Below are 26,991 nucleotides of genomic sequence, written 5' to 3'. Positions count from 1 at the left end.
ACACCAGAATCGACCTATGCACCCGGCTTCCCTGGGGCAGGTAACAGTGGTACTTCGGTACTCCAGTGGTGGTGGGCTCTCCAAAGCCTTAAGTCTTAAGCCTTAACTTTGTACTGTTGCTAGAAGTGTCCTTTAACTTTGAATATTCAACCGCGACATTCTCCATAGGCTATCATTGCGATCCCGATAGCAGCTCTTTGCACTGCACGCGTCTCCCGTGGGTCCCCTTCCTCTTAACTGTGGGTGGATTCCGAAGGGGCAAGCGATCCTGAATGCCCTAGGCATTGCCTGTAGAATTGTCGTGGTTCTTATACCACTATTTTAGTATATGGTTTGGTCCCCCCCTGGGGCCCATTGATTTCTGTGCTATTTATTGTGTTTAGAAATGCTTGTTTGAATTGTAACTTTGCCACTAGCCACATAAAGTGACTGTGGGATTCTGTCTAGAATAAATACATATATTTTATATATACACCTGTGTGGGCTACTCTTTCATTTGGTTATTCAAGAGGTTATTATGGTAAAACAATAAGCTTAACACTCCTTCAAGACTTAGCCTGAAGGCTGCTCTCCACAGCTACCACTAGGATAGCTTTCTTTAAAGGTTGTCTTAAACCTATCATCAATAGGAGTCGAATTGGACTGGTGCAAGGTGTCCCTATAACTAGGAACAGCATATGCCAGGCCAACTTCTCACACTCTTACTCTGGCCTAATAGCTAAGGTCTTAACTCTTACTCTGGCCTAATAGCTAAGGTCTTTGACTTGTACTCTTGCCTAATGGTTAAGGTCTTAACTCTTACTCTGGCCTAATAGCTAAGGTCTTAGACTCGTACTCTGGCCTAATGGTTAAGGTCTTAACTCTTACTCTGGCCTAATAGCTAAGGTCTTAGAATCGTACTCTGGCCTAAATGTTAAGGTCTTAACTCTTACACTGGCCTAATAGCTAAGGTCTTAACTCTTACTCTGGCCTAATAGCTAAGGTCTTAGACTCGTACTCTGGCCTAATGGTTAAGGTCTTAACTCTTACTCTGGCCTAAAAGCTAAGGTCCTAACTCTTACTCTGGCCTAATAGCTAAGGTCTTTGACTCGTACTCTGGCCTAATTGTTAAGGTCTTAACTCTTACTCTGGCCTAATAGCTAAGGTCTTAGGCTCGTGCTCTGGCCTAATGATTAAGGTCTTAACTCTTACTCTGCCCTACTGGTTAAGGTCTTAACTCTTACTCTGGCCTACAGGTTAAGGTCTTAACTCTTACTCTGGCCTACTGGTTAAGGTCTTAACACTTACTCTGAACTAATTGCTAAGGTCTTAGACTCATACTCTGGCCTAATGGTTAAGGTCCTAACTCTTACTCTGGCCTAATAGCTAAGGTCTTAGACTCGTACTCTGGCCTAATGGTTAAGGTCTTAACACTTACTGTGGCCTAATAGCTAAGGTCTTATCTCTTACTCTGGCCTATTAGCTAAGGTCTTAGACTCGTATTCTGGCCTAATGGTTAAGGTCTTAACTCTTACTCTGGCCTAATAGCTAAGGGCTTAACTCTTACTGTGGCCTAATAGCTAAGGTCTTAGACTCGTACTCTGGCCTAATGGTTAAGGTATTAACTCTTACTCTGGCCTAATTGCTAAGGTCTTAACTTTTACTCTGGCCTAATAGCTAATGTCCTAGACTTGTACTATGGTCTAATGGTTAAGGTCTTATCTCTTACTCTGGCCTACTGGTTAAGGTCTTAACTCTTACTCTGGCCTAATAGCTAAGGTCTTAGACTTGTACTCTGGCCTAATGGTTAAGGTCTTAACTCTTATTCTGGCCTACTGGTTAAGGTCTTAACTCTTACTCTGGCCTACAGGTTAAGGTCTTAACTCTTACTCTGGACTACTGGTTAAAGTCTTAACGCTTACTCTGGCCTAATAGCTAAGGTCTTAGACTCGTACTATGGCCTAATGGTTAAGGTCTTAACTCTTACTCTGGCCTAATAGCTAAGGTCTTAACGTTTACTCTGGCCTAATAGCTAAGGTCTTAGACTCGTACTCTGGCCTAATGGTTAAGGTCTTAACTCTTACTCTGGCCTAATAGCTAAGGTCTTAGACTCGTACTATGGCCTACAGGTTAAGGTCTTAACTCTTAGTCTGGCCTAATGGTTCAGGTCTTAACTCTTACTCTGGCGTAATAGCTAAGGTCTTAGACTCGTACTCTGGCCTAATAGCTAAGGTCTTAGACTCTTACTCTGGCCTAATGGTTAAGGTCTTAACTCTTACTCTGGCCTAATAGCTAAGGTCTTAGACTCGTACTCTGGCCTAATGGTTAAGATCTTAACTCTTACTCTGGCCTACTGGTTAAGGTCTTAAAACTTACTCTGAACTAATAGCTAAGGTCTTAGACTCGTACTCTGGCCTACTGGTTAAGGTCTTAACTCTTACTCTGGCCTAATAGCTAAGGTCTTAACTTTTACTTTGGCCTAATAGCTAAGGTCTTAGACTCTTACTCTGGCCTAATGGTTAAGGTCTTAACTCTTACTCTGGCCTAATAGCTAAGGTCTTAGACTCGTACTCTGGCCCAATGGTTAAGATCTTAACTCTTACTCTGGCCTACTGGTTAAGGTCTTAACACTTACTCTGAACTAATAGCTAAGGTCTTAGACTCGTACTCTGGCTTAATGGTTCAGGTCTTAACTCTTACTCTGGCCTAATAGCTAAGGTCTTAGACTCGTACTCTGGCCTAATGGTTAAGGTCTTAACACTTACTGTGGCCTAATAGCTAAGGTCTTAACTCTTACTCTGGCCTAATAGCTAAGGCCTTAGACTCGTACTCAGGCATAAAGGCTAAGGTCTTAACTCTTACTCTGGCCTAATAGCTAAGGTCTTAACTCTTACTCTGGCCTAATAGCTAAGGTCTTAGACTCGTACTCTGGCCTAATGGTTAAGGTCCTAACTCTTACTCTGGCCTAATAGCTAAGGTCTTAGACTCGTACTCTGGCATAATAGCTAAGGTCTTAGACTCGTACTCTGGCCTACTGGTTAAGGTATTAACTCTTACTCTAGCCTAATAGCTAAGGTCTTAACTCTTACTCTGGCCTAATAGCTAAAGTCTTAGACTTGTACTATGGCCTAATGGTTAAGGTCTTAACTCTTACTCTGTCCTACTGGTTAAGGTCTTAACTCTTACTCTGGCCTAATAGCTAAGGTCTTAGACTCATACTCTGGCCTAATGGTTAAGGTCTTAACTCTTACTCTGGCCTACTGGTTAAGGTCTTAACTCTTACTCTGGCCTAATAGCTAAGGTCTTAGACTCGTACTCTATCTTAATGGTTAAGGTCTTAACTTTTACTCTGGCCTACTGGTTAAGGTCTTTACTCTTACTCTGGTATGCTGGTTAAGGTCTTAACTCTTACTCTGGCCTAATAGCTAAGGTCTTAGACTAGTACTATGGCCTACAGGTTAAGGTCTTAACTCTTACTCTGGACTACTGGTTAAAGTCTTAACTCTTACTCTGGCCTAATAGCTAAGGTCTTAGACTCGTACTATGGCCTAATGGTTAAGGTCTTAACTCTTACTCTGGCCTAATAGCTAAGGTCTTAACTTTTACTCTGGCCTAATAGCTAAGGTCTTAGACTCGTACTCTGGCCTAATGGTTAAGGTCTAAACTCTTACTCTGGCCTAATAGCTAAGGTCTTAGACTCGTATTATGGCCTAATGGTTAAGGTCTTAACTCTTACTCTGGCCTAATAGCTAAGGTCTTAGGCTCGTGCTCTGGCATAATGATTAAGGTCTTAACTCTTACTCTGCCCTACTGGTTAAGGTCTTAACTCTTACTCTGGCCTACAGGTTAAGGTCTTAACTCTTACTCTGGCCTACTGGTTAAGGTCTTAACACTTACTCTGAACTAATTGCTAAGGTCTTAGACTCATACTCTGGCCTAATGGTTAAGGTCCTAACTCTTACTCTGGTCTAATAGCTAAGGTCTTAGACTCGTACTCTGGCCTAATGGTTAAGGTCTTAACACTTACTGTGGCCTAATAGCTAAGGTCTTAGACTCGTACTATGGCCTACTGGTTAAGGTCTTAACTCTTAGTCTGGCCTAATAGCTAAGGTCTTAACTCTTACTCTGGCCTACTGGTTAAGGTCTTAACTCTTACTCTGGACTACTGGTTAAAGTCTTAACTCTTACTCTGGCCTAATAGCTAAGGTCTTAGACTCGTACTATGGCCTAATGGTTAAGGTCTTAACTCTTACTCTGGCCTAATAGCTAAGGTCTTAACTTTTACTCTGGCCTAATAGCTAAGGTCTTAGACTCGTACTCTGGCCTAATGGTTAAGGTCTTAACTCTTACTCTGGCCTAATAGCTAAGGTCTTAGACTCGTACTATGGCCTACAGGTTAAGGTCTTAACTCTTAGTCTGACCTAATGGTTCAGGTCTTAACTCTTACTCTGGCCTAATAGCTAAGGTCTTAGACTCGTACTCTGGCCTAATAGCTAAGGTCTTAGACTCTTACTCTGGCCTAATGGTTAAGGTCTTAACTCTTACTCTGGCCTAATAGCTAAGGTCTTAGGCTCGTGCTCTGGCCTAATGATTAAGGCCTTAACTCTTACTCTGCCCTACTGGTTGAGGTCTTAACTCTTACTCTGGCCTACAGGTTAAGGTCTTAACTCTTACTCTGGCCTACTGGTTAAGGTCTTAACTCTTACTCTGGCCTAATAGCTAAGGTCTTAGACTCGTACTCTGGCCTAATGGTTAAGATCTTAACACTTACTGTGGCCTAATAGCTAAGGTCTTATCTCTTACTCTGGCCTAATAGCTAAGGTCTTAGACTCGTATTCTGGCCTAATGGTTAAGGTCTTAACTCTTACTCTGGCCTAATAGCTAAGGTCTTAACTCTTACTCTGGCCTAATAGCTAAGGTCTTAGACTCGTACTCTGGCCTAATGGTTAAGGTATTAACTCTTACTCTGGCCTAATTGCTAAGGTCTTAACTTTTACTATGGCCTAATAGCTATTGTCCTAGACTTGTACTATGGCCTAATGGTTAAGTTCTTATCTCTTACTCTGGCCTACTGGTTAAGGTCTTAATTCTTACTCTGGCCTAATAGCTAAGGTCTTAGACTTGTACGCTGGCCTAATGGTTAAGGTCTTAACTCTTACTCTGGCCTACTGGTTAAGGTCTTAACTCTTACTCTGGCCTACAGGTTAAGGTCTTAACTCTTACTCTGGACTACTGGTTAAAGTCTTAACTCTTACTCTGGCCTAATAGCTAAGGTCTTAGACTCGTACTCTGGCCTAATGGTTAAGGTCTTAACTCTTACTCTGGCCTAATAGCTAAGGTCTTAGACTCGTACTATGGCCGACAGGTTAAGGTCTTAACTCTTAGTCTGGCCTAATGGTTCAGGTCTTAAATCTTACTCTGGCCGAATAGCTAAGGTCTTAGACTCGTACTCTGGCCTAATAGCTAAGGTCTTAGACTCGTACTATGGCCTACAGGTTAAGGTCTTAACTCTTAGTCTGGCCTAATGGTTCAGGTCTTAACTCTTACTCTGGCCTAATAGCTAAGGTCTTAGACTCGTACTGTGGCCTAATAGCTAAGGTCTTAGACTCTTACTCTGGCCTAATGGTTAAGGTCTAAACTCTTACTCTGGCCTAATAGCTAAGGTCTTAGACTCGTACTCTGGCCTAATGGTTAAGATCTTAACTCTTACTCTGGCCTACTGGTTAAGGTCTTAACACTTACTCTGAACTAATAGCTAAGGTCTTAGACACGTACTCTGGCCTAATGGTTAAGGTCTTAACTCGTACTCTGGTCTAATAGCTAAGGTCTTAGACTCGTACTCTGGCCTAATGGTTAAGGTCTTAACTCTTACTCTGGCCTAATAGCTAAGGTCTTAGAATCGTACTCTGGCCTAAATGTTAAGGTCTTAACTCTTACTCTGGCCTAATAGCTAAGGTCTTAACTCTTACTCTGGCCTAATAGCTAAGGTCTTAGACTCGTACTCTGGCCTAATGGTTAAGGTCTTAACTCTTACTCTGGCCTAAAAGCTAAGGTCCTAACTCTTACTCTGGCCTAATAGCTAAGGTCTTTGACTCGTACTCTGGCCTAATGGTTAAGGTCTTAACTCTTACTCTGGCCTAATAGCTAAGGTCTTAGGCTCGTGCTCTGGCCTAATGATTAAGGTCTTAACTCTTACTCTGCCCTACTGGTTAAGGTCTTAACTCTTACTCTGGCCTGCAGGTCAAGGTCTTAACTCTTACTCTGGCCTACTGGTTAAGGTCTTAACACTTACTCTGAACTAATTGCTAAGGTCTTAGACTCATACTCTGGCCTAATGGTTAAGGTCCTAACTCTTACTCTGGCCTAATAGCTAAGGTCTTAGACTCGTACTCTGGCCTAATGGTTAAGGTCTTAACACTTACTGTGGCCTAATAGCTAAGGTCTTATCTCTTACTCTGGCCTAATAGCTAAGGGCTTAACTCTTATTCTGGACTAATAGCTAAGGTCTTAGACTCGTACTCTGGCCTAATGGTTAAGGTATTAACTCTTACTCTGGCCTAATTGCTAAGGTCTTAACTTTTACTCTGGCCTAATAGCTAATGTCCTAGACTTGTACTATGGCCTAATGGTTAAGGTCTTATCTCTTACTCTGGCCTACCGGTTAAGGTCTTAACTCTTACTCTGGCCTAATAGCTAAGGTCTTAGACTTGTACTCTGGCCTAATGGTTAAGGTCTTAACTCTTACTCTGGCCTACTGGTTAAGGTCTTAACTCTTACTCTGGCCTACAGGTTAAGGTCTTAACTCTTACTCTGGACTACTGGTTAAAGTCTTAACTCTTACTCTGGCCTAATAGCTAAGGTCTTAGACTCGTACTATGGCCTAATGGTTAAGGTCTTAACTCTTACTCTGGCCTAATAGCTAAGGTCTTAACGTTTACTCTGGCCTAATAGATAAGGTCTTAGACTCGTACTCTGGCCTAATGGTTAAGGTCTTAACTCTTACTCTGGCCTAATAGCTAAGGTCTTAGACTCGTACTATGGCCTACAGGTTAAGGTCTTAACTCTTAGTCTGGCCTAATGGTTCAGGTCTTAACTCTTACTCTGGCCTAATAGCTAAGGTCTTAGACTCGTACTCTGGCCTAATAGCTAAGGTCTTAGACTCTTACTCTGGCCTAATGGTTAAGGTCTTAACTCTTACTCTGGCCTAATAGCTAAGGTCTTAGACTCGTACTCTGGCCTAATGGTTAAGATCTTAACTCTTACTCTGGCCTACTGGTTAAGGTCTTAAAACTTACTCTGAACTAATAGCTAAGGTCTTAGACTCGTACTCTGGCCTACTGGTTAAGGTCTTAACTCTTACTCTGGCCTAATAGCTAAGGTCTTAACTTTTACTTTGGCCTAATAGCTAAGGTCTTAGACTCTTACTCTGGCCTAATGGTTAAGGTCTTAACTCTTACTCTGGCCTAATAGCTAAGGTCTTAGACTCGTACTCTGGCCTAATGGTTAAGATCTTAACTCTTACTCTGGCCTACTGGTTAAGGTCTTAACACTTACTCTGAACTAATAGCTAAGGTCTCAGACTCGTACTCTGGCTTAATGGTTAAGGTCTTAACTCTTACTCTGGCCTAATAGCTAAGGTCTTAGACTCGCACTCTGGCCTAATGGTTAAGGTCTTAACACTTACTGTGGCCTAATAGCTAAGGTCTTAACTCTTACTCTGGCCTAATAGCTAAGGCCTTAGACTCCTACTCTGGCATAAAGGCTAAGGTCTTAACTCTTACTCTGGCCTAATAGCTAAGGTCTTAACTCTTACTCTGGCCTAATAGCTAAGGTCTTAGACTCGTACTCTGGCCTAATAGTTAAGGTCCTAACTCTTACTCTGGCCTAATAGCTAAGGTCTTAGACTCGTACTCTGGCATAATAGCTAAGGTCTTAGACTCGTACTCTGGCCTACTGGTTAAGGTCTTAACTCTTACTCTAGCCTAATAGCTAAGGTCTTAACTCTTACTCTGGCCTAATAGTTAAAGTCTTAGACTTGTACTATGGCCTAATGGTTAAGGTCTTAACTCTTACTCTGTCCTACTGGTTAAGGTCTTAACTCTTACTCTGGCCTAATAGCTAAGGTCTTAGATTCATACTCTGGCCTAATGGTTAAGGTCTTAACTCTTACTCTGGCCTACTGGTTAAGGTCTTAACTCTTACTCTGGCCTAATAGCTAAGGTCTTAGACTCGTACTCTGGCTTAATGGTTAAGGTCTTAACTTTTACTCTGGCCTACTGGTTAAGGTCTTTACTCTTACTCTGGCCTGCTGGTTAAGGTCTTAACACTTACTCTGAACTAATAGCTAAGGTCTCAGACTCGTACTCTGGCTTAATGGTTAAGGTCTTAACTCTTACTCTGGCCTAATAGCTAAGGTCTTAGACTCGCACTCTGGCCTAATGGTTAAGGTCTTAACACTTACTGTGGCCTAATAGCTAAGGTCTTAACTCTTACTCTGGCCTAATAGCTAAGGCCTTAGACTCCTACTCTGGCATAAAGGCTAAGGTCTTAACTCTTACTCTGGCCTAATAGCTAAGGTCTTAACTCTTACTCTGGCCTAATAGCTAAGGTCTTAGACTCGTACTCTGGCCTAATAGTTAAGGTCCTAACTCTTACTCTGGCCTAATAGCTAAGGTCTTAGACTCGTACTCTGGCATAATAGCTAAGGTCTTAGACTCGTACTCTGGCCTACTGGTTAAGGTCTTAACTCTTACTCTAGCCTAATAGCTAAGGTCTTAACTCTTACTCTGGCCTAATAGCTAAAGTCTTAGACTTGTACTATGGCCTAATGGTTAAGGTCTTAACTCTTACTCTGTCCTACTGGTTAAGGTCTTAACTCTTACTCTGGCCTAATAGCTAAGGTCTTAGATTCATACTCTGGCCTAATGGTTAAGGTCTTAACTCTTACTCTGGCCTACTGGTTAAGGTCTTAACTCTTACTCTGGCCTAATAGCTAAGGTCTTAGACTCGTACTCTGGCTTAATGGTTAAGGTCTTAACTTTTACTCTGGCCTACTGGTTAAGGTCTTTACTCTTACTCTGGCCTGCTGGTTAAGGTCTTAACTCTTACTCTGGCCTAATAGCTAAGGTCTTAGACTAGTACTATGGCGTACAGGTTAAGGTCTTAACTTTTACTCTGGACTACTGGTTAAAGTCTTAACTCTTACTCTGGCCTAATAGCTAAGGTCTTAGACTCGTACTATGGCCTAATGGTTAAGGTCTTAACTCTTACTCTGGCCTAATAGCTAAGGTCTTAACTTTTACTCTGGCCTAATAGCTAAGGTCTTAGACTCGTACTCTGGCCTAATGGTTAAGGTCTTAACTCTTACTCTGGCCTAATAGCTAAGGTCTTAGACTCGTACTATGGCCTACTGGTTAAGGTCTTAACTCTTAGTCTGGCCTAATGGTTAAGGTCTTAACTCTTACTCTGGGCTAATAGCTAAGGTCTTAGACTCTTACTCTGGCCTAATAGCTAAGGTCTTAACTCTTACTCTGGCCTAATAGCTAAGGTCTTAGACTCGTACTCTGGCCTAATGGTTAAGATCTTAACTCTTACTCTGGCCTACTGGTTAAGGTCTTAACACTTACTCTGAACTAATAGCTAAGGTCTTAGACTCGTACTCTGGCTTAATGGTTAAGGTCTTAACTCTTACTCTGGCCTAATAGCTAAGGTATTAGACTCGTACTCTGGCCTAATGGTTAAGGTCTTAACACTTACTCTGAACTAATAGCTAAGGTCTTAGACTCGTACTCTGGCTTAATGGTTAAGGTCTTAACTCTTACTCTGGCCTAATAGCTAAGGTATTAGACTCGTACTCTGGCCTAATGGTTAAGGTCTTAACACTTACTGTGGCCTAATAACTAAGGTCTTAACTCTTACTCTGGCCTAATAGCTAAGGCCTTAGACTCGTACTCTGGCATAAAGGCTAAGGTCTTAACTCTTACTCTGGCCTAATAGCTAAGGTCTTAACTCTTACTCTGGCCTAATAGCTAAGGTCTTAGACTCGTACTCTGGCCTAATGGTTAAGGTCCTAACTCTTACTCTGGCCTAATAGCTAAGGTCTTAGACTCGTACTCTGGCCTACTGGTTAAGGTCTTAACTCTTACTCTAGCCTAATAGCTAAGGTCTTAACACTTACTCTGGCTTAATAGCTAAAGTCTTAGACTTGTACTATGGCCTAATGGTTAAGGTCTTAACTCTTACTCTGTCCTACTGGTTAAGGTCTTAACTCTTACTCTGGCCTAATAGCTAAGGTCTTAGACTCATACTCTGGCCTAATGGTTAAGGTCTTAACTCTAACTCTGGCCTACTGGTTAAGGTCTTAACTCTTACTCTGGCCTAATAGCTAAGGTCTTAGACTCGTACTCTGGCTTAATGGTTAAGGTCTTAACTCTTACTCTGGCCTACTGGTTAAGGTCTTTACTCTTACTCTGGCCTGCTGGTTAAGGTCTTAACTCTTACTCTGGCCTAATAGCTAAGGTCTTAGAGTAGTACTCTGGCCTACAGGTTAAGGTCTCAACTCTTACTCTGGACTACTGGTTAAAGTCGTAACTCTTACTCTGGCCTAATATCTAAGGTCTTAGACTCGTACTCTGGCCTAATGGTTAAGGTCTTAACTCTTACTCTGGCCTAATAGCTAAGGTCTTAGACTCGTACTATGGCCTACTGGTTAAGGTCTTAACGCTTAGTCTGGCCTAATGGTTAAGGTCTTAACTCTTACTCTGGCCTAATAGCTAAGGTCTTAGTCTCTTACTCTGGCCTAATAGCTAAGGTCTTAACTCTTACTCTGGCCTATTAGCTAAGGTCTTAGACTCGTACTCTGGCCTAATGGTTAAGGTCTTAACTTTTACTCTGGCCTACTGGTTAAGGTCTTAACTCTTACTCTGGCCTGCTGGTTAAGGTCTTAACTCTTACTCTGGCCTAATAGCTAAGGTCTTAGACTCGTACTCCGGCCTACTGGTTAAGGTCTTAACTCTTACTCTGGCCTAATAGCTAAGGTCTTAACTCTTACTCTGGCCTAATAGCTAAGGTCTTAGACTCGTACTATGGCCTAATGGTTAAGGTCTTAACTCTTACTCTGGCCTAATAGCTAAGGTCTTAACTTTTACTTTGGCCTAATAGCTAAGGTCTTAGACTCTTACTCTGGCCTAATGGTTAAGGTCTTAACTCTTACTCTGGCCTAATAGCTAAGGTCTTAGACTCGTACTCTGGCCTAATGGTTAAGATCTTAACTCTTACTCTGGCCTACTGGTTAAGGTCTAAACACTTACTCTGAACTAATAGCTAAGGACTTAGACTCGTACTCTGGCTTAATGGTTAAGGTCTTAACTCTTACTCTGGCCTAATAGCTAAGGTCTTAGACTCGTACTCTGGCCTAATGGTTAAGGTCTTAACACTTACTGTGGCCTAATAGCTAAGGTCTTAACTCTTACTCTGGCCTAATAGCTAAGGCCTTAGACTCGTACTCTGGCATAAAGGCTAAGGTCTTAACTCTTACTCTGGCCTAATAGCTAAGGTCTCAACCCTTACTCTGGCCTAATAGCTAAGGTCTTAGACTCGTACTCTGGCCTAATGGTTAAGGTCCTAACACTTACTCTGGCCTAATAGCTAAGCTCTATGCTCGTACTCTGGCATAATAGCTAAGGTCTTAGACTCGTACTCTGGCCTACTGGTTAAGGTCTTAACTCTTACTCTAGCCTAATAACTAAGGTCTTAACTCTTACTCTGGCCTAATAGCTAAAGTCTTAGACTTGTACTATGGCCTAATGGTTAAGGTCTTAACTCTTACTCTGTCCTACTGGTTAAGGTCTTAACTCTTACTCTGGCCTAATAGCTAAGGTCTTAGACTCATACACTGGCCTAATGGTTAAGGTCTTAACTCTTACTCTGGCCTACTGGTTAAGGTCTTAACTCTTACTCTGGCCTAATAGCTAAGGTCTTAGACTCGTACTCTGGCTTAATGGTTAAGGTCTTAACTCTTACTCTGGCCTACTGGTTAAGGTCTTTACTCTTACTCTGGCCTGCTGGTTAAGGTCTTAACTCTTACTCTGGCCTAATAGCTAAGGTCTTAGACTAGTACTATGGCCTACAGGTTAAGGTCTTAACTCTTACTCTGGACTACTGGTTAAAGTCTTAACTCTTACTCTGGCCTAATAGCTAAGGTCTTAGACTCGTACTATGGCCTAATGGTTAAGGTCTTAACTCTTACTCTGGCCTAATAGCTAAGGTCTTAACTTTTACTCTGGCCTAATAGCTAAGGTCTTAGACTCGTACTCTGGCCTAATGGTTAAAGTCTTAACTCTGACTCTGGCCTAATAGCTAAGGTCTTAGACTCGTACTATGGCCTACTGGTTAAGGTCTTAACTCTTAGTCTGGCCTAATGGTTAAGGCCTTAACTCTTACTCTGGGCTAATAGCTAAGGTCTTATACTCTTACTCTGGCCTAATAGCTAAGGTCTTAACTCTTACTCTGGCCTAATAGCTAAGGTCTTAGACTCGTACTCTGGCCTAATGGTTAAGATCTTAACTCTTACTCTGGCCTACTGGTTAAGGTCTTAACACTTACTCTGAACTAATAGCTAAGGTCTTAGACTCGTACTCTGGCTTAATGGTTAAGGTCTTAACTCTTACTCTGGCCTAATAGCTAAGGTCTTAGACTCGTACTCTGGCCTAATGGTTAAGGTCTTAACACTTACTGTGGCCTATTAGCTAAGGTCTTAACTCTTACTCTGGCCTAATAGCTAAGGCCTTAGACTCGTACTCTGGACTAAAGGTTAAGGTCTTAACTCTTACTCTGGCCTAATAGCTAAGGTCTTAACTCTTACTCTGGCCTAATAGCTTAGGTCTTAGACTCGTACTCTGGCCTAATGGTTAAGGTCTTAACTCTTACTCTGGCCTAATATCTAAGGTCTTAACTCTTACTCTGGCCTAATAGCTAAGGTCTTAGACTCGTACTATGGCCTACTGGTTAAGGTCTTAACTCCTAGTCTGGCCTACTGGTTAAGGCCTTAACTCTTACTCTGGGCTAATAGCTAAGGTCTTAGACTCTTACTCTGGCCTAATAGCTAAGGTCTTAACTCTTACTCTGGCCTAATAGCTAAGGTCTTAGACTCGTACTCTGGCCTAATGGTTAAGATCTTAACTCTTACTCTGGCCTACTGGTTAAGGTCTTAACACTTACTCTGAACTAATAGCTAAGGTCTTAGACTCGTACTCTGGCTTAATGGTTAAGGTCTTAACTCTTACTCTGGCCTAATAGCTAAGGTCTTAGACTCGTACTCTGGCCTAATGGTTAAGGTCTTAACACTTACTGTGGCCTAATAGCTAAGGTCTTAACTCTTACTCTGGCCTAATAGCTAAGGCCTTAGACTCGTACTCTGGACTAAAGGTTAAGGTCTTAACTCTTACTCTGGCCTAATAGCTAAGGTCTTAACTCTTACTCTGGCCTAATAGCTTAGGTCTTAGACTCGTACTCTGGCCTAATGGTTAAGGTCTTAACTCTTACTCTGGCCTAATAGCTAAGGTCTTAGACTCGTACTCTGGCATAATAGCTAAGGTCTTAGACTCGTACTCTGGCCTACTGGTTAAGGTCTTAACTCTTACTCTGGCCTAATAGCTAAGGTCATAACTCTTACTCTGGCCTAATAGCTAAAGTCTTAGACTTGTACGATGGCCTAATGGTTAAGGTCTTAACTCTAACTCTGTCCTACTGGTTAAGGTCTTAACTCTTACTCTGGCCTAATAGCTAAGGTCTTAGACTCATACTCTGGCCTAATGGTTAAGGTCTTAACTCTTACTCTGGCCTACTGGTTAAGGTCTTAACTCTTACTCTGGCCTAATAGCTAAGGTCTTAGACTCGTACTCTGGCTTAATGGTTAAGGTCTTAACTCTTACTCTGGCCTACTGGTTAAGGTCTTTACTCTTACTCTGGCCTGCTGGTTAAGGTCTTAACTCTTACTCTGGCCTAATAGCTAAGGTCTTAGACTAGTACTGTGGCCTACAGGTTAAGGTCTTAACTCTTACTCTGGACTACTGGTTAAAGTCTTAACTCTTACTCTGGCCTAATAGCTAAGGTCTTAGACTCGTACTATGGCCTAATGGTTAATGTCTTAACTCTTTCTCTGGCCTAATAGCTAAGGTCTTAACTTTTACTCTGGCCTAATAGCTAAGGTCCTAGACTCATACTCTGGCCTAATGGTTAAGGTCTTAACTCTTACTCTGGCCTAATAGCTAAGGTCTTAGACTCGTACTATGGCCTACTGGTTAAGGTCTTAACTCTTAGTCTGGCCTAATGGTTAAGGTCTTAACTCTTACTCTGGGCTAATAGCTAAGGTATTAGACTCTTACTCTGGCCTAATAGCTAAGGTCTTAACTCTTACTCTGGCCTAATAGCTAAGGTCTTAGACTCGTACTCTGGCCTAATGGTTAAGGTCTTAACTTTTACTCTGGCCTACTGGTTAAGGTCTTAACTCTTACTCTGGCCTACTGGTTAAGGTCTTAACTCTTACTCTGGCCTAATAGCTAAGGTCTTAGGCTCGTACTCTGGCGTAATGGTTAAGGTCTTAACTCTTACTCTGGCCTACTGGTTAAGGTCTTAATTCTTACTCTGGCCTGCTGGTTAAGGTCTTAACTCTTACTCTGGCCTAATATCTAAGGTCTTAGACTAGTACTATGGCCTACAGGTTAAGGTCTTAACTCTAACTCTGGCCTACTGGTTTAAGTCTTACCTCTGACTCTGGCCTAATAGCTAAGGTCTTAGACTCGTACTATGGCCTAATGGTTAAGGTCTTAACTCTTACTCTGGCCTAATAGCTAAGGTCTTAACTTTTAGTCTGGCCTAATAGCTAAGGTCTTAGACTCGTACTCTGCCCTAATGGTTAAGGTCTTAACTCTTACTCTGGCCTAATAGCTAAGGTCTTAGACTCGTGCTCTGGCCTAATGATTAAGGTTTTAACTCTTACTCTGCCCTACTGGTTAAGGTCTTAACTCTTACTCTGGCCTAATAGCTAAGGTCTTAGACTTGTACTCTGGCCTAATGGTTAAGGTCTTAACTCTTACTCTGGCCTAATAGCTAAGGTCTTAGACTCGTACTCTGGCCTAATAGCTAAGGTCTTAGACTCGTACTCTGGCCTAATAGCTAAGGTCTTAGACTCGTACTCTGGCCTTCTGGTTAAGGTCGTAACTCTTACTCTGGCCTAATAGCTAAGGTTCTAGACTCGTACTCTGGCATAATGGTTAAGGTCTTACCTCTTACTCTGGCCTAATAGCTAAAGTCTTAGACTCGTACTCTGGCCTAATGGTTAAGGTCTTAACACTTACTGTGGCCTAATAGCTAAGGTCTTAAATCTTACTCTGGCCTAATAGCTAAGGTCTTAGACTCGTACTCTTGCCTAATGGTTAAGGTCTTAACTCTTACTCTGGCCTAATAGCTAAGGTCTTAACTCTTACTCTGGCCTAATAGCTAAGGTCGTAGACTCGTACTCTGGCCTAATGGTTAAGGTCTTAACTCTTACTCTGGCATAATAGCTAAGGTCTTAGACTCATACTCTGGCCTAATGGTTAAGGTCGTAACTCTTACTCTGGCCTATTGGTTAAGGTCTTAACCCTTACTCTGGCATAATAGCTATGGTCTTAACTCTTACTCTGGCATAATAGCTAAGGTCTTAGACTCGTACTATGACCTACAGGTTAAGGTCTTAACTCTTACTCTGGCCTACTGGTTAAGGTCTTAACTCTTACTCTGGCCTGCTAGCTAAGGTCTTAGACTCGTACTCTGGCCTAATGGTTAAGGTCTTAACTCTTACTCTGGCCTAATAGCTAAGGTCTTAACTCTTACTCTGGCCTAATGGTTAAGGTCTTAACTTTTACTCTGGCCTAATAGCTAAGGTCTTAGTCTCTTACTCCGGCCTAATAGCTAAGGTTTTAACTCTTACTCTGGCCTAATAGCTAAGGTCTTAGACTCGTACTCTGGCCTAATGGTTAAGGTCTTAACTCTTACTCTGGCCTAATAGCTAAGGTCTTAACTCTTACTCTGGCCTAATAGCTAAGGTCTTAGACTCGTACTCTTGCCTAATGGTTAAGGTCTTAACTCTTACTCTGGCCTAATAGCTAAGGTCTTAGACTCGTACTATGGCCTACTGGTTAAGGTCTTAACGCTTAGTCTGGCCTAATGGTTAAGGTCTTAACTCTCACTCTGGCCTAATAGCTAAGGTCTTAGTCTCTTACTCTGGCCTAATAGCTAAGGTCTTAACTCTTACTCTGGCCTAATAGCTAAGGTCTTAGACTCGTACTCTGGCCTAATGGTTAAGGTCTTAACTCTTACTCTGGCCTAATAGCTAAGGTCTTAGACTCGGGCACTGGCCTAATTATTAAGGTCTTAACTCTTACTCTGGCCTACTGGTTAAGGTCTTAACACTTACTCTGAACTAATAGCTAAGGTCTTAGACTCGTACTCTGGCCTACTGGTTAAGGTCTTAACTCTTACTCTGGCCTACTGGTTAAGGTCTTAACTCTTACTCTGGCCTAATAGCTAAGGTCTTAGGCTCGTACTCTGGCCTAATGGTTAAGGTCTTAACTCTTACTCTGGCCTACTGGTTACGGTCTTAACTTTTACTCTGGCCTGCTGTTTAAGGTCTTAACTCTTACTCTGGCCTAATAGCTAAGGTCTTAGACTTGTACTATGGCCTACAGGTTAAGGTCTTAACTCTTACTCTGGCCTACTGGTTTAAGTCTTAACTCTTACTCTGGCCTAATAGCTAAGGTCTTAGACTCGTACTATGGCCTAATGGTTAAGGTCTTAACTCTTACTCTGGCCTAATAGCTAAGGTCTTAACTTTTAGTCTGGCCTAATAGCTAAGGTCTTAGACTCGTACTCTGGCCTAATGGTTAAGGTCTTAACTCTTACTCTGGCCTAATAGCTAAGGTCTTAGACTTGTACTCTGGCCTACTGGTTAAGGTCTTAACTCTTACTCTGGTCTAATAGCTATGGTCTTAACCCTTACTCTGGCCTAATAGCTATGGTCTTAGACTCGTACTATGGCCTAATAGCTAAGGTCTTAACTTTTAGTCTGGCCTAATAGCTAAGGTCTTAGACTCGTACTCTGGCCTAATGGTTAAGGTCTTAACTCTTACTCTGGCCTAATAGCTAAGGTCTTAGACTCATACTATGGCCTACAGGATAAGGTCTTAACTCTTAGTCTGGCCTAATGGTTAAGGTCTTAACTCTTACTCTGGCCTAATAGCTAAGGTCTTAGACTCGTACTCTGGCCTAATAGCTAAGGTCTTAGACTCGTACTCTGGCCTACTGGTTAAGGTCGTAACTCTTACTCTGGCCTAATAGCTAAGGTCTTAGACTCGTACTCTGGCATAATGGTTAAGGTCTTAACTCTTACTCTGGCCTAATAGCTAAGGTCTTAGACTCGTACTCTGGCCTAATGGTTAAGGTCTTAACACTTACTGTGGCCTAATAGCTAAGGTCTTAACTCTTACTCTGGCCTAATAGCTAAGGTCTTAGATTCGTACTCTGGCCTAATGGTTAAGGTCTTATCTCTTACTCTGGCCTACTGGTTAAGGTCTTAACTCTTACTCTGGCCTAATAGCTAAGGTCTTAGACTCGTACTCTGGCCTAATGGTTAAGGTCTTAACTCTTACTCTGGCCTACTGGTTAAAGTCTTAACTCTTACTCTGGCCTACTGGTTAAGGTCTTAACTCTTACTCTGGCCTGCTGGTTAAGATCTTAACTCTTACTCTGGCCTCATAGCTAAGGTCTTAGACTAGTACTATGGCCTACAAGTTAAGGTCTTAACTCTTACTCTGGACTACTGGTTAAAGTCTTAACTCTTACTCTGGCCTAATAGCTAAGGTCTTAGACTCTTACTCTGGCCTAATGGTTAAGGTCTTTACACTTACTGTGGCCTAATAGCTAAGGTCTTATCTCTTACTCTGGCCTAATAGCTAAGGTCTTAGAATCGTACTCTGCCCTAAAGGTTAAGGTCTTAACTCTTACTCTGGCCTAATAGCTAAGGTCTTAACTCTTACTCTGGCCTAATAGCTAAGGTCTTAGACTCGTACTCTGGCCTAATGGTTAAGGTCTTAACTCTTACTCTGGCCTAATAGCTAAGGTCTTAACTCTTACTCTGGCCTAATAGCTAAGGTCTTTGACTTGTACTCTTGCCTAATGGTTAAGGTCTTAACTCTTACACTGGCCTAATAGCTAAGGTCTTAACTCTTACTCTGGCCTAATAGCTAAGGTCTTAACTCTTAGTCTGGCCTAATGGTTCAGGTCTTAACTCTTACTCTGGCCTAATAGCTCAGGTCTTAGACTCGTACTGTGGCCTAATAGCTAAGGTCTTAGACTCTTACTATGGCCTAATGGTTTAGGTCTAAACTCTTACTCTGGCCTAATAGCTAAGGTCTTAGACTCGTACTCTGGCCTAATGGTTAAGATCTTAACTCTTACTCTGGCCTACTGGTTAAGGTCTTAACACTTACTCTGAACTAATAGCTAAGGTCTTAGACTCGTACTCTGGCCTACTGGTTAAGGTATTAACTCTTACTCTGGCCTAATAGCTAAGGTCTTAGACTCATACTATGGCCTACAGGATACGGTCTTAACTCTTAGTCTGGCCTAATGGTTAAGGTCTTAACACTTACTCTGGCCTAATAGCTAAGGTCTTAGACTCGTACTCTGGCCTAATAGCTAAGGTCTTAGACTCGTACTCTGGCCTACTGGTTAAGGTCGTAACTCTTACTCTGGCCTATTAGCTAAGGTCTTAGACTCGTACTCTGGCATAATGGTTAAGGTCTTAACTCTTACTCTGGCCTAATAGCTAAGGTCTTAGACTCGTACTCTGGCCTAATGGTTAAGGTCTTAACACTTACTGTGGCCTAATAGCTAAGGTCTTAACTCTTACTCTGGCCTAATAGCTAAGGTCTTAGATTCGTACTCTGGCCTAATGGTTAAGGTCTTATCTCTTACTCTGGCCTACTGGTTAAGGTCTTAACTCTTACTCTGGCCTAATAGCTAAGGTCTTAGACTCGTACTCTGGCCTAATGGTTAAGGTCTTAACTCTTACTCTGGCCTACTGGTTAAGGTCTTAACTCTTACTCTGGCCTACTGGTTAAGGTCTTAACTCTTACTCTGGCCTGCTGGTTAAGATCTTAACTCTTACTCTGGCCTCATAGCTAAGGTCTTAGACTAGTACTATGGCCTACAAGTTAAGGTCTTAACTCTTACTCTGGACTACTGGTTAAAGTCTTAACTCTTACTCTGGCCTAATAGCTAAGGTCTTAGACTCGTACTATGGCCTAATGGTTAAGGTCTTAACTCTTACACTGGCCTAATAGCTAAGGTCTTAACGTTTATTCTGGCCTAATAGCTAAGGTCTTAGACTCGTACTCTGGCCTAATGGTTAAGGTCTTAACTCTTACTCTGGCCTAATAGCTAAGGTCTTAGACTCGTACTATGGCCTACAGGTTAAGGTCTTAACTCTTAGTCTGGCCTAATATTTCAGGTCTTAACTCTTACTCTGGCCTAATAGCTAAGGTCTTAGACTCGTACTGTGGCCTAATAGCTAAGGTCTTAGACTCTTACTCTGGCCTAATGGTTAAGGTCTTAACTCTTACTCTGGCCTAATAGCTAAGGTCTTAGACTCGTACTCTGGCCCAATGGTTAAGATCTTAACTCTTACTCTGGCCTACTGGTTAAGGTCTTAACACTTACTCTGGCCTAATAGCTAAGGTCTTAGACTCTTACTCTTGCCTAATGGTTAAGGTCTTTACACTTACTGTGGCCTAATAGCTAAGGTCTTATCTCTTACTCTGGCCTAATAGCTAAGGTCTTAGACTCGTATTATGGCCTAATGGTAAAGGTCTTAACTCTTACTCTGGCCTAATAGCTAAGGTCTTAACTCTTACTCTGGCCTAATAGCTAAGGTCTTAGACTCGTACTCTGGCCTAATGGTTAAGGTCTTAACTCTTACTCTGGCCTAATAGCTAAGGTCTTAGACTCGGGCACTGGCCTAATTATTAAGGTCTTAACTCTTACTCTGGCCTACTGGTTAAGGTCTTAACACTTACTCTGAACTAATAGCTAAGGTCTTAGACTCGTAGTCTGGCCTACTGGTTAAGGTATTAACTCTTACTCTGGCCTAATAGCTAAGGTCTTTACACTTACTGTGGCCTAATAGCTAAGGTCTTATCTCTTACTCTGGCCTAATAGCTAAGGTCTTAGAATCGTACTCTGCCCTAAAGGTTAAGGTCTTAACTCTTACTCTGGCCTAATAGCTAAGGTCTTAACTCTTACTCTGGCCTAATAGCTAAGAACTTAGACTCGTACTCTGGCCTAATGGTTAAGGTCTTAACTCTTACTCTGGCCTAATAGCTAAGGTCTTAACTCTTACTCTGGCCTAATAGCTAAGGTCTTTGACTTGTACTCTTGCCTAATGGTTAAGGTCTTAACTCTTACACTGGCCTAATAGCTAAGGTCTTAACTCTTACTCTGGCCTAATAGCTAAGGTCTTAGACTCGTACTATGGCCTACAGGTTAAGGTCTTAACTCTTAGTTTGGCCTAATGGTTCAGGTCTTAACTCTTACTCTGGCCTAATAGCTAAGGTCTTAGACTCGTACTGTGGCCTAATAGCTAAGGTCTTAGACTCTTACTCTGGCCTAATGGTTTAGGTCTAAACTCTTACTCTGGCCTAATAGCTAAGGTCTTAGACTCGTACTCTGGCCTAATGGTTAAGATCTTAACTCTTACTCTGGCCTACTGGTTAAGGTCTTAACACTTACTCTGAACTAATAGCTAAGGTCTTAGACTCGTACTCTGGCCTACTGGTTAAGGTATTAACTCTTACTCTGGCCTAATAGCTAAGGTCTTAGACTCTTACTCTGGCCTAATGGTTAAGGTCTTTACACTTACTGTGGCCTAATAGCTAAGGTCTTATCTCTTACTATGGCCTAATAGCTAAGGTCTTAGACTCGTACTATGGCCTAATGGTAAAGGTCTTAACTCTTACTCTGGCCTAATAGCTAAGGTCTTAACTCTTACTCTGGCCTAATAGCTAAGGTCTTAGACTCGTACTCTGGCCTAATGGTTAAGGTCTTAACTCTTACTCTGGCCTAATAGCTAAGGTCTTAGACTCGGGCACTGGCCTAATTATTAAGGTCTTAACTCTTACTTTGGCCTAATAGATAAGGTCTTAGAATCGTACTCTGCCCTAAAGGTTAAGGTCTTAACTCTTACTCTGGCCTAATAGCTAAGGTCTTAACTCTTACTCTGGCCTAATAGCTAAGGTCTTAGACTCATACTCTGGCCTAATGGTTAAGGTCTTAACTCTTACTCTGGCCTAATAGCTAAGGTCTTTGACTTGTACTCTTGCCTAATGGTTAAGGTCTTAACTCTTACTCTGGCCTAATAGCTAAGGTCTTAGACTCGTACTCTGGTGTAATAGCTAAGGTCTTAGACTCGTACTCTGGCCTAATGGTTAAGGTCTTAACTCTTACTCTGGCCTAATAGCTAAGGTCTTAGAATCGTACTCTGGCCTAAAGGTTAAGGTCTTAACTCTTACTCTGGCCTAATAGCTAAGGTCTTAACTCTTACTCTGGCCTAATAGCTAAGGTCTTAGACTCGTACTCTGGCCTAATGGTTAAGGTCTTAACTCTTACTCTGGCCTAAAATCTAAGGTCCTAACTCTTACTCTGGCCTAATAGCTAAGGTCTTTGACTCGTACTCTGGCCTAATGGTTAAGGTCTTAACTCTTACTCTGGCCTAATAGCTAAGGTCTTAGGCTCGTGCTCTGGCCTAATGATTAAGGTCTTAACTCTTACTCTGCCCTACTGGTTAAGGTCTTAACTCTTACTCTGGCCTACAGGTTAAGGTCTTAACTCTTACTCTGGCCTACTGGTTAAGGTCTTAACACTTACTCTGAACTAATTGCTAAGGTCTTAGACTCATACTCTGGCCTAATGGTTAAGGTCCTAACTCTTACTCTGGCCTAATAGCTAAGGTCTTAGACTCGTACTCTGGCCTAATGGTTAAGGTCTTAACACTGACTGACTGACTGACTGACTGAGTTATTTATTAAGCGCTCTTATGCCGAGGCGTCTTGGCGCTGTGATAGAAGGGGCGAGGTGGGGCTAGCTTAAGATTTGGTGAACAGCCAGGTCTTCAAGGCCCTTCTGAACGGGATCATGGTAGTTCCCAAACGAAGTGCTGTTGGTAGAGTGTTCCAAAGTTTTGCTGCTTGGAACGAGAAGGCCCTGCCTCCCCATCGCGACCTCTTAAATTTTGAAGGGCAAACTAGGCCCATGGTAGAGGATCTGAGTGTGCGAGAGGGGACATAGGTAGGAAATAAGGATTTCATGTCATCAGCCCCTCCTCCATGTACAGCCTTATGCACTACACATAAAGTCTTAAACTGGATCCTGTTACGAACAGGAAGCCAATGGAGTTTCCTCATGTAGGAAGATGTGGGATGATGCTTCGGGAGATCAAGCAGGACTCTAACAGCCGCATTTTGTAAGGATTGAAGCTTAGCAAGCTGACGCTCCCCTATCCCGGCGTACAATGAGTTACAGTAGTCAATACGGGAGAGGACTAGGGCCCCCACTACTGTTTTCCGCAAGGTAAACGGGATAAAAGGGAGGACCTTCCGAAGTATTTTAATCATGAGGAAACAGGCCGAGGTCACCTGATTGACTTGGAACGTCAATGAAAGGTCTTTGTCCATCAGGAAACCCAAGTTCTTTACTTTTGGTGCGGGGACAGGACAGATGCCCGCTTCAGATGGCCACCAAAGATGGTTCCAGATGGACGGCTTGTGGCCAAATTCTATCACCTCCGTCTTCTCAGTGTTAAGTTTTAGGAAGTTTAGGCTCATCCAGCTCATCACTTTGGATAGACAGGTTTTAAATTTCTCCGCTGTAGCTTCGACACTTTGTGACAAGGACACTACTAGTTGTGTGTCATCAGCGTAAGAAACCAAGTTTAACCCATGATCCTTTATTAATTTAGCTAGTGGGGTAACATAAAGATTGAACAATGTGGGGGATAATGCTGAACCTTGAGGCACACCACAAGGAAGAGGAAGTTCTTCGGACTGGAGACCATCCCAGTGGATCTGCTGACATCTGGACTCGAGAAAAGATTGGAGGAGCGCCAGAGCAGAGTCCTTTATGCCCAGCTGGATCAGTCTGTTATGTAGAACTATATGATTAACGGTGTCAAACGCCGCCGTTAGGTCCAGTAAGACAAGAGTGGCCCTGCCCCCACTGTCCATGGCTCTGCGGATTTCCTCTGTAGCCATAATTAAGGCAGATTCAGTGGAGTGGCGCGGTCTGAAACCGTGTTGTGTGGTGTCTAAGGCACTGCTAGTATCGATGAATTGCATTAGCTCCTGATTGATCACTTTTTCTAAGACTTTGGCGGGCAAAGGAAGACAGGATATAGGGCGATAATGTTTTGTGATCTGGGGGTCAAGTGCAGGCTTCTTAAGAATCGGCCTTATACACGCCTTTTTCCAGGTTGAAGGAAAGACGCCTGAGCTAATGATCTCATTTAGCAGGGGAGTCAGAGATGCGCTTATCACCGTAGGGGCCAGGTGATAAATGCGAGGAGGGCAGGGATCTAGAGGAGATCCAGATTTGATTTGGAGAAGTATGTCACTGACCTGTTCCTCACTGAGAGGAGAAAATTGGGACAGGCTGTGGGGTGGTGTAAGGAGCTCCAAAGGCTGACCTATGATATTCCCAGGAGCAGATTGTAGTTCCTGGAGTTCCTTATAGACATCTTGAATCTTGCGTTGAAAGAAAAGGGCAAGATTGTCAATGAATTTTTGGTCAGGACAAAAAGTGGAATCATTGGGACTCCTAGAAAGCAAAGTCACTATTTTGAAGAGTTCCTTCGACGAACTGTTAGCCTCTTGGATTTTATTAGTGAAGTAGGTGACTTTGGCTTGTTTTATTAAGGACTTGTACATATCCAGAGTACGATTATACTCCTTCTTTAATGCAGGACTATAATCTGATCTCCAAAGACGTTCCTGCCGTCTACATTTGATTTTAGCAAGTTTCAGTTCTGGTGTGTACCAAGGTGAAGTCACTAGTCGTTTTTTTGGCTGAGTAGATTTCACTGGGGCTAGGTTGTCAATTACCTTGCTGATCCAGGAATCAAATTTGATAGCCCCGCCATTGCTGTCTTTAGGGTGAGGGATACCCTCTAGCAAGGCTTGAGCTAGTTCGGTGCCTTGGATGTTGTTCCAAGGGCGAGTGTTGACCAGCCGAGGGCGGGATTTTCGTCCCGTTGTAAGTAGATGGAGGTCCACCTTAAAAAGGATTACTGCGTGGTCCGTCCAAGGGACCCGTTGAATATTTTTAACAGCAATCCTATCGTTATTGGTGAAAATTCCGTCTAAAGTATGGCCTGCCAAGTGGGTGGGTTGAGATATGATTTGGCAGAGTCCATAACCTGCCATGATGTCAACAAGGTTGGAGGAGTCTGAGCTGGTAGAATCTTCTAGGTGGAAATTAAAATCACCTAGGACTGTGAGAGTTGTGGTATCATAACACGAATCGAGAAAGGTCTGTAGAGATTTTGTGAAAGGGGCTCTTACTCCAGGGGGTCGATAGACCAGGAGACCGGATAGAAGTTCCACATTATTAAGTTTTATAATAAACGACATGGCTTCGGCCTCTAGTAAGGATTCTTGTTTAAAGGAAACTTTGAGGTGGGAGCGATAGATAAGCGCAATACCCCCCCCAACCGATCCTGTCCGGTCTATGTGCGCCAGTGAGTATCCAGGGGGGACCGCAATGTTCCAGTCTGGAGCAGAGGTAACCGATGACCAGGTTTCTGTAAGAAAAATCAAGTCAGAACTGGTGGCTGAGATGAGATCCTCCAGTTCGTACTTATGTTTTGCCATTGACCTAGTGTTCAGGAGAATACAGAGCAGCTCCTTACACGATTGTGCGGTATTGGCCGAGCTAACGTTCCGATCACGGGGGACTTTTTGTTCAGAACATTGGATTGGAGGGCTAAGATCGTAGTGAGTCAGAGGGGCAGAGGTACCATAAGGCGCAAAGAAGGCCGTCATTAGGCCACACATTGAGCAGCAGTTAGGGCCTGTTGTGTCATGGTCGACCAAAGGAGTCGGCCGCGGACACTTACCAGTGTTTAGGGCGCGTAGTTCATCCGGCTGGTACCCAAGTCTGGTACCGGCCGTACGGCACATGGCGCTGGGCGCGGTCTTGGCAAGGACGGGCGCAGACGGGCTTGCCTTTGGCGCACCTTCGGCGCGCTGCCGGCGCGCCCGCTGCGCGCGCCCGCTGCGCGCGTCCGCTGCGCGGTCGCGTCATAGCGTGCTTTATAGTGTGCGACCCGGGAACTAGAGCGCTGACTCACTTCGGGAGGGCTTGCTCCGAAATGGGCTACGCGCTGAACAGTAAAAGCACACAGATTCCCCTCGTTAAAAAATGTTAAAATCACAATACAAATTCAACAGGAGCAATCAATGTTTTTAAAAGTTTTAAGATTATAAGAAGCGGTGGTCTGAGCAACAATCTAAAACAGTCTCTCTCCCCCCTTCGATCAGGTGCGCGGTCGCGTCATAGCGTGCTTTATAGTGTGCGACCCGGGAACTAGAGCGCTGACTCACTTCGGGAGGGCTTGCTCCGAAATGGGCTACGCGCTGAACAGTAAAAGCACACAGATTCCCCTCGTTAAAAAATGTTAAAATCACAATACAAATTCAACAGGAGCAATCAATGTTTTTTAAAAGTTTTAAGATTATAATAAGCGGTGGTCTGAGCAACAATCTAAAACAGTCTCTCTCCCCCCTTCGATCAGGTGCGCGGTCGCATCATAGCGTGCTTTATAGTGTGCGACCCGGGAACTAGAGCGCTGACTCACTTCGGGAGGGCTTGCTCCGAAATGGGCTACGCGCTGAACAGTAAAAGCACACAGATTCCCCTCATTAAAAAATGTTAAAATCACAATACAAATTCAACAGGAGCAATCAATGTTTTTTAAAAGTTTTAAGATTATAAGAAGCGGTGGTCTGAGCAACAATCTAAAACAGTCTCTCTCCCCCCTTCGATCAGGTGCGCGGTCGCGTCATAGCGTGCTTTATAGTGTGCGACCCGGGAACTAGAGCGCTGACTCACTTCGGGAGGGCTTGCTCCGAAATGGGCTACACGCTGAACAGTAAAAGCACACAGATTCCCCTCGTTAAAAAATGTTAAAATCACAATACAAATTCAACAGGAGCAATCAATGTTTTTTAAAAGTTTTAAGATTATAAGAAGCGGTGGTCTGAGCAACAATCTAAAACAGTCTCTCTCCCCCCTTCGATCAGGTGCGCGGTCGCGTCATAGCGTGCTTTATAGTGTGCGACCCGGGAACTAGAGCGCTGACTCACTTCGGGAGGGCTTGCTCCGAAATGGGCTACGCGCTGAACAGTAAAAGCACACAGATTCCCCTCGTTAAAAAATGTTAAAATCACAATACAAATTCAACAGGAGCAATCAATGTTTTTTAAAAGTTTTAAGATTATAAGAAGCGGTGGTCTGAGCAACAATCTAAAACAGTCTCTCTCCCCCCTTCGATCAGCTTACTTACTGTGGCCTAATAGCTAAGGTCTTATCTCTTACTCTGGCCTAATAGCTAAGGTCTTAGACTCGTATTCTGGCCTAATGGTTAAGGTCTTAACTCTTACTCTGGCCTAATAGCTAAGGTCTTAACTCTTACTCTGGCCTAATAGCTAAGGTCTTAGACTCGTACTCTGGCGTAATGGTTAAGGTATTAACTCTTACTCTGGCCTAATTGTTAAGGTCTTAACTTTTACTCTGGCCTAATAGCTAATGTCCTAGACTTGTACTATGGCCTAATGGTTAAGGTCTTATCTCTTACTCTGGCCTACTGGTTAAGGTCTTAACTCTTACTCTGGCCTAATAGCTAAGGTCTTAGACTTGTACTCTGGC

The sequence above is a fragment of the Triturus cristatus genome, chromosome 12 (assembly GCF_964204655.1).
Source record: "Triturus cristatus chromosome 12, aTriCri1.1, whole genome shotgun sequence".
Classification (NCBI taxonomy): Eukaryota; Metazoa; Chordata; class Amphibia; order Caudata; family Salamandridae; genus Triturus; species Triturus cristatus.
Note: the sequence above shows the minus strand (reverse complement) of the source record.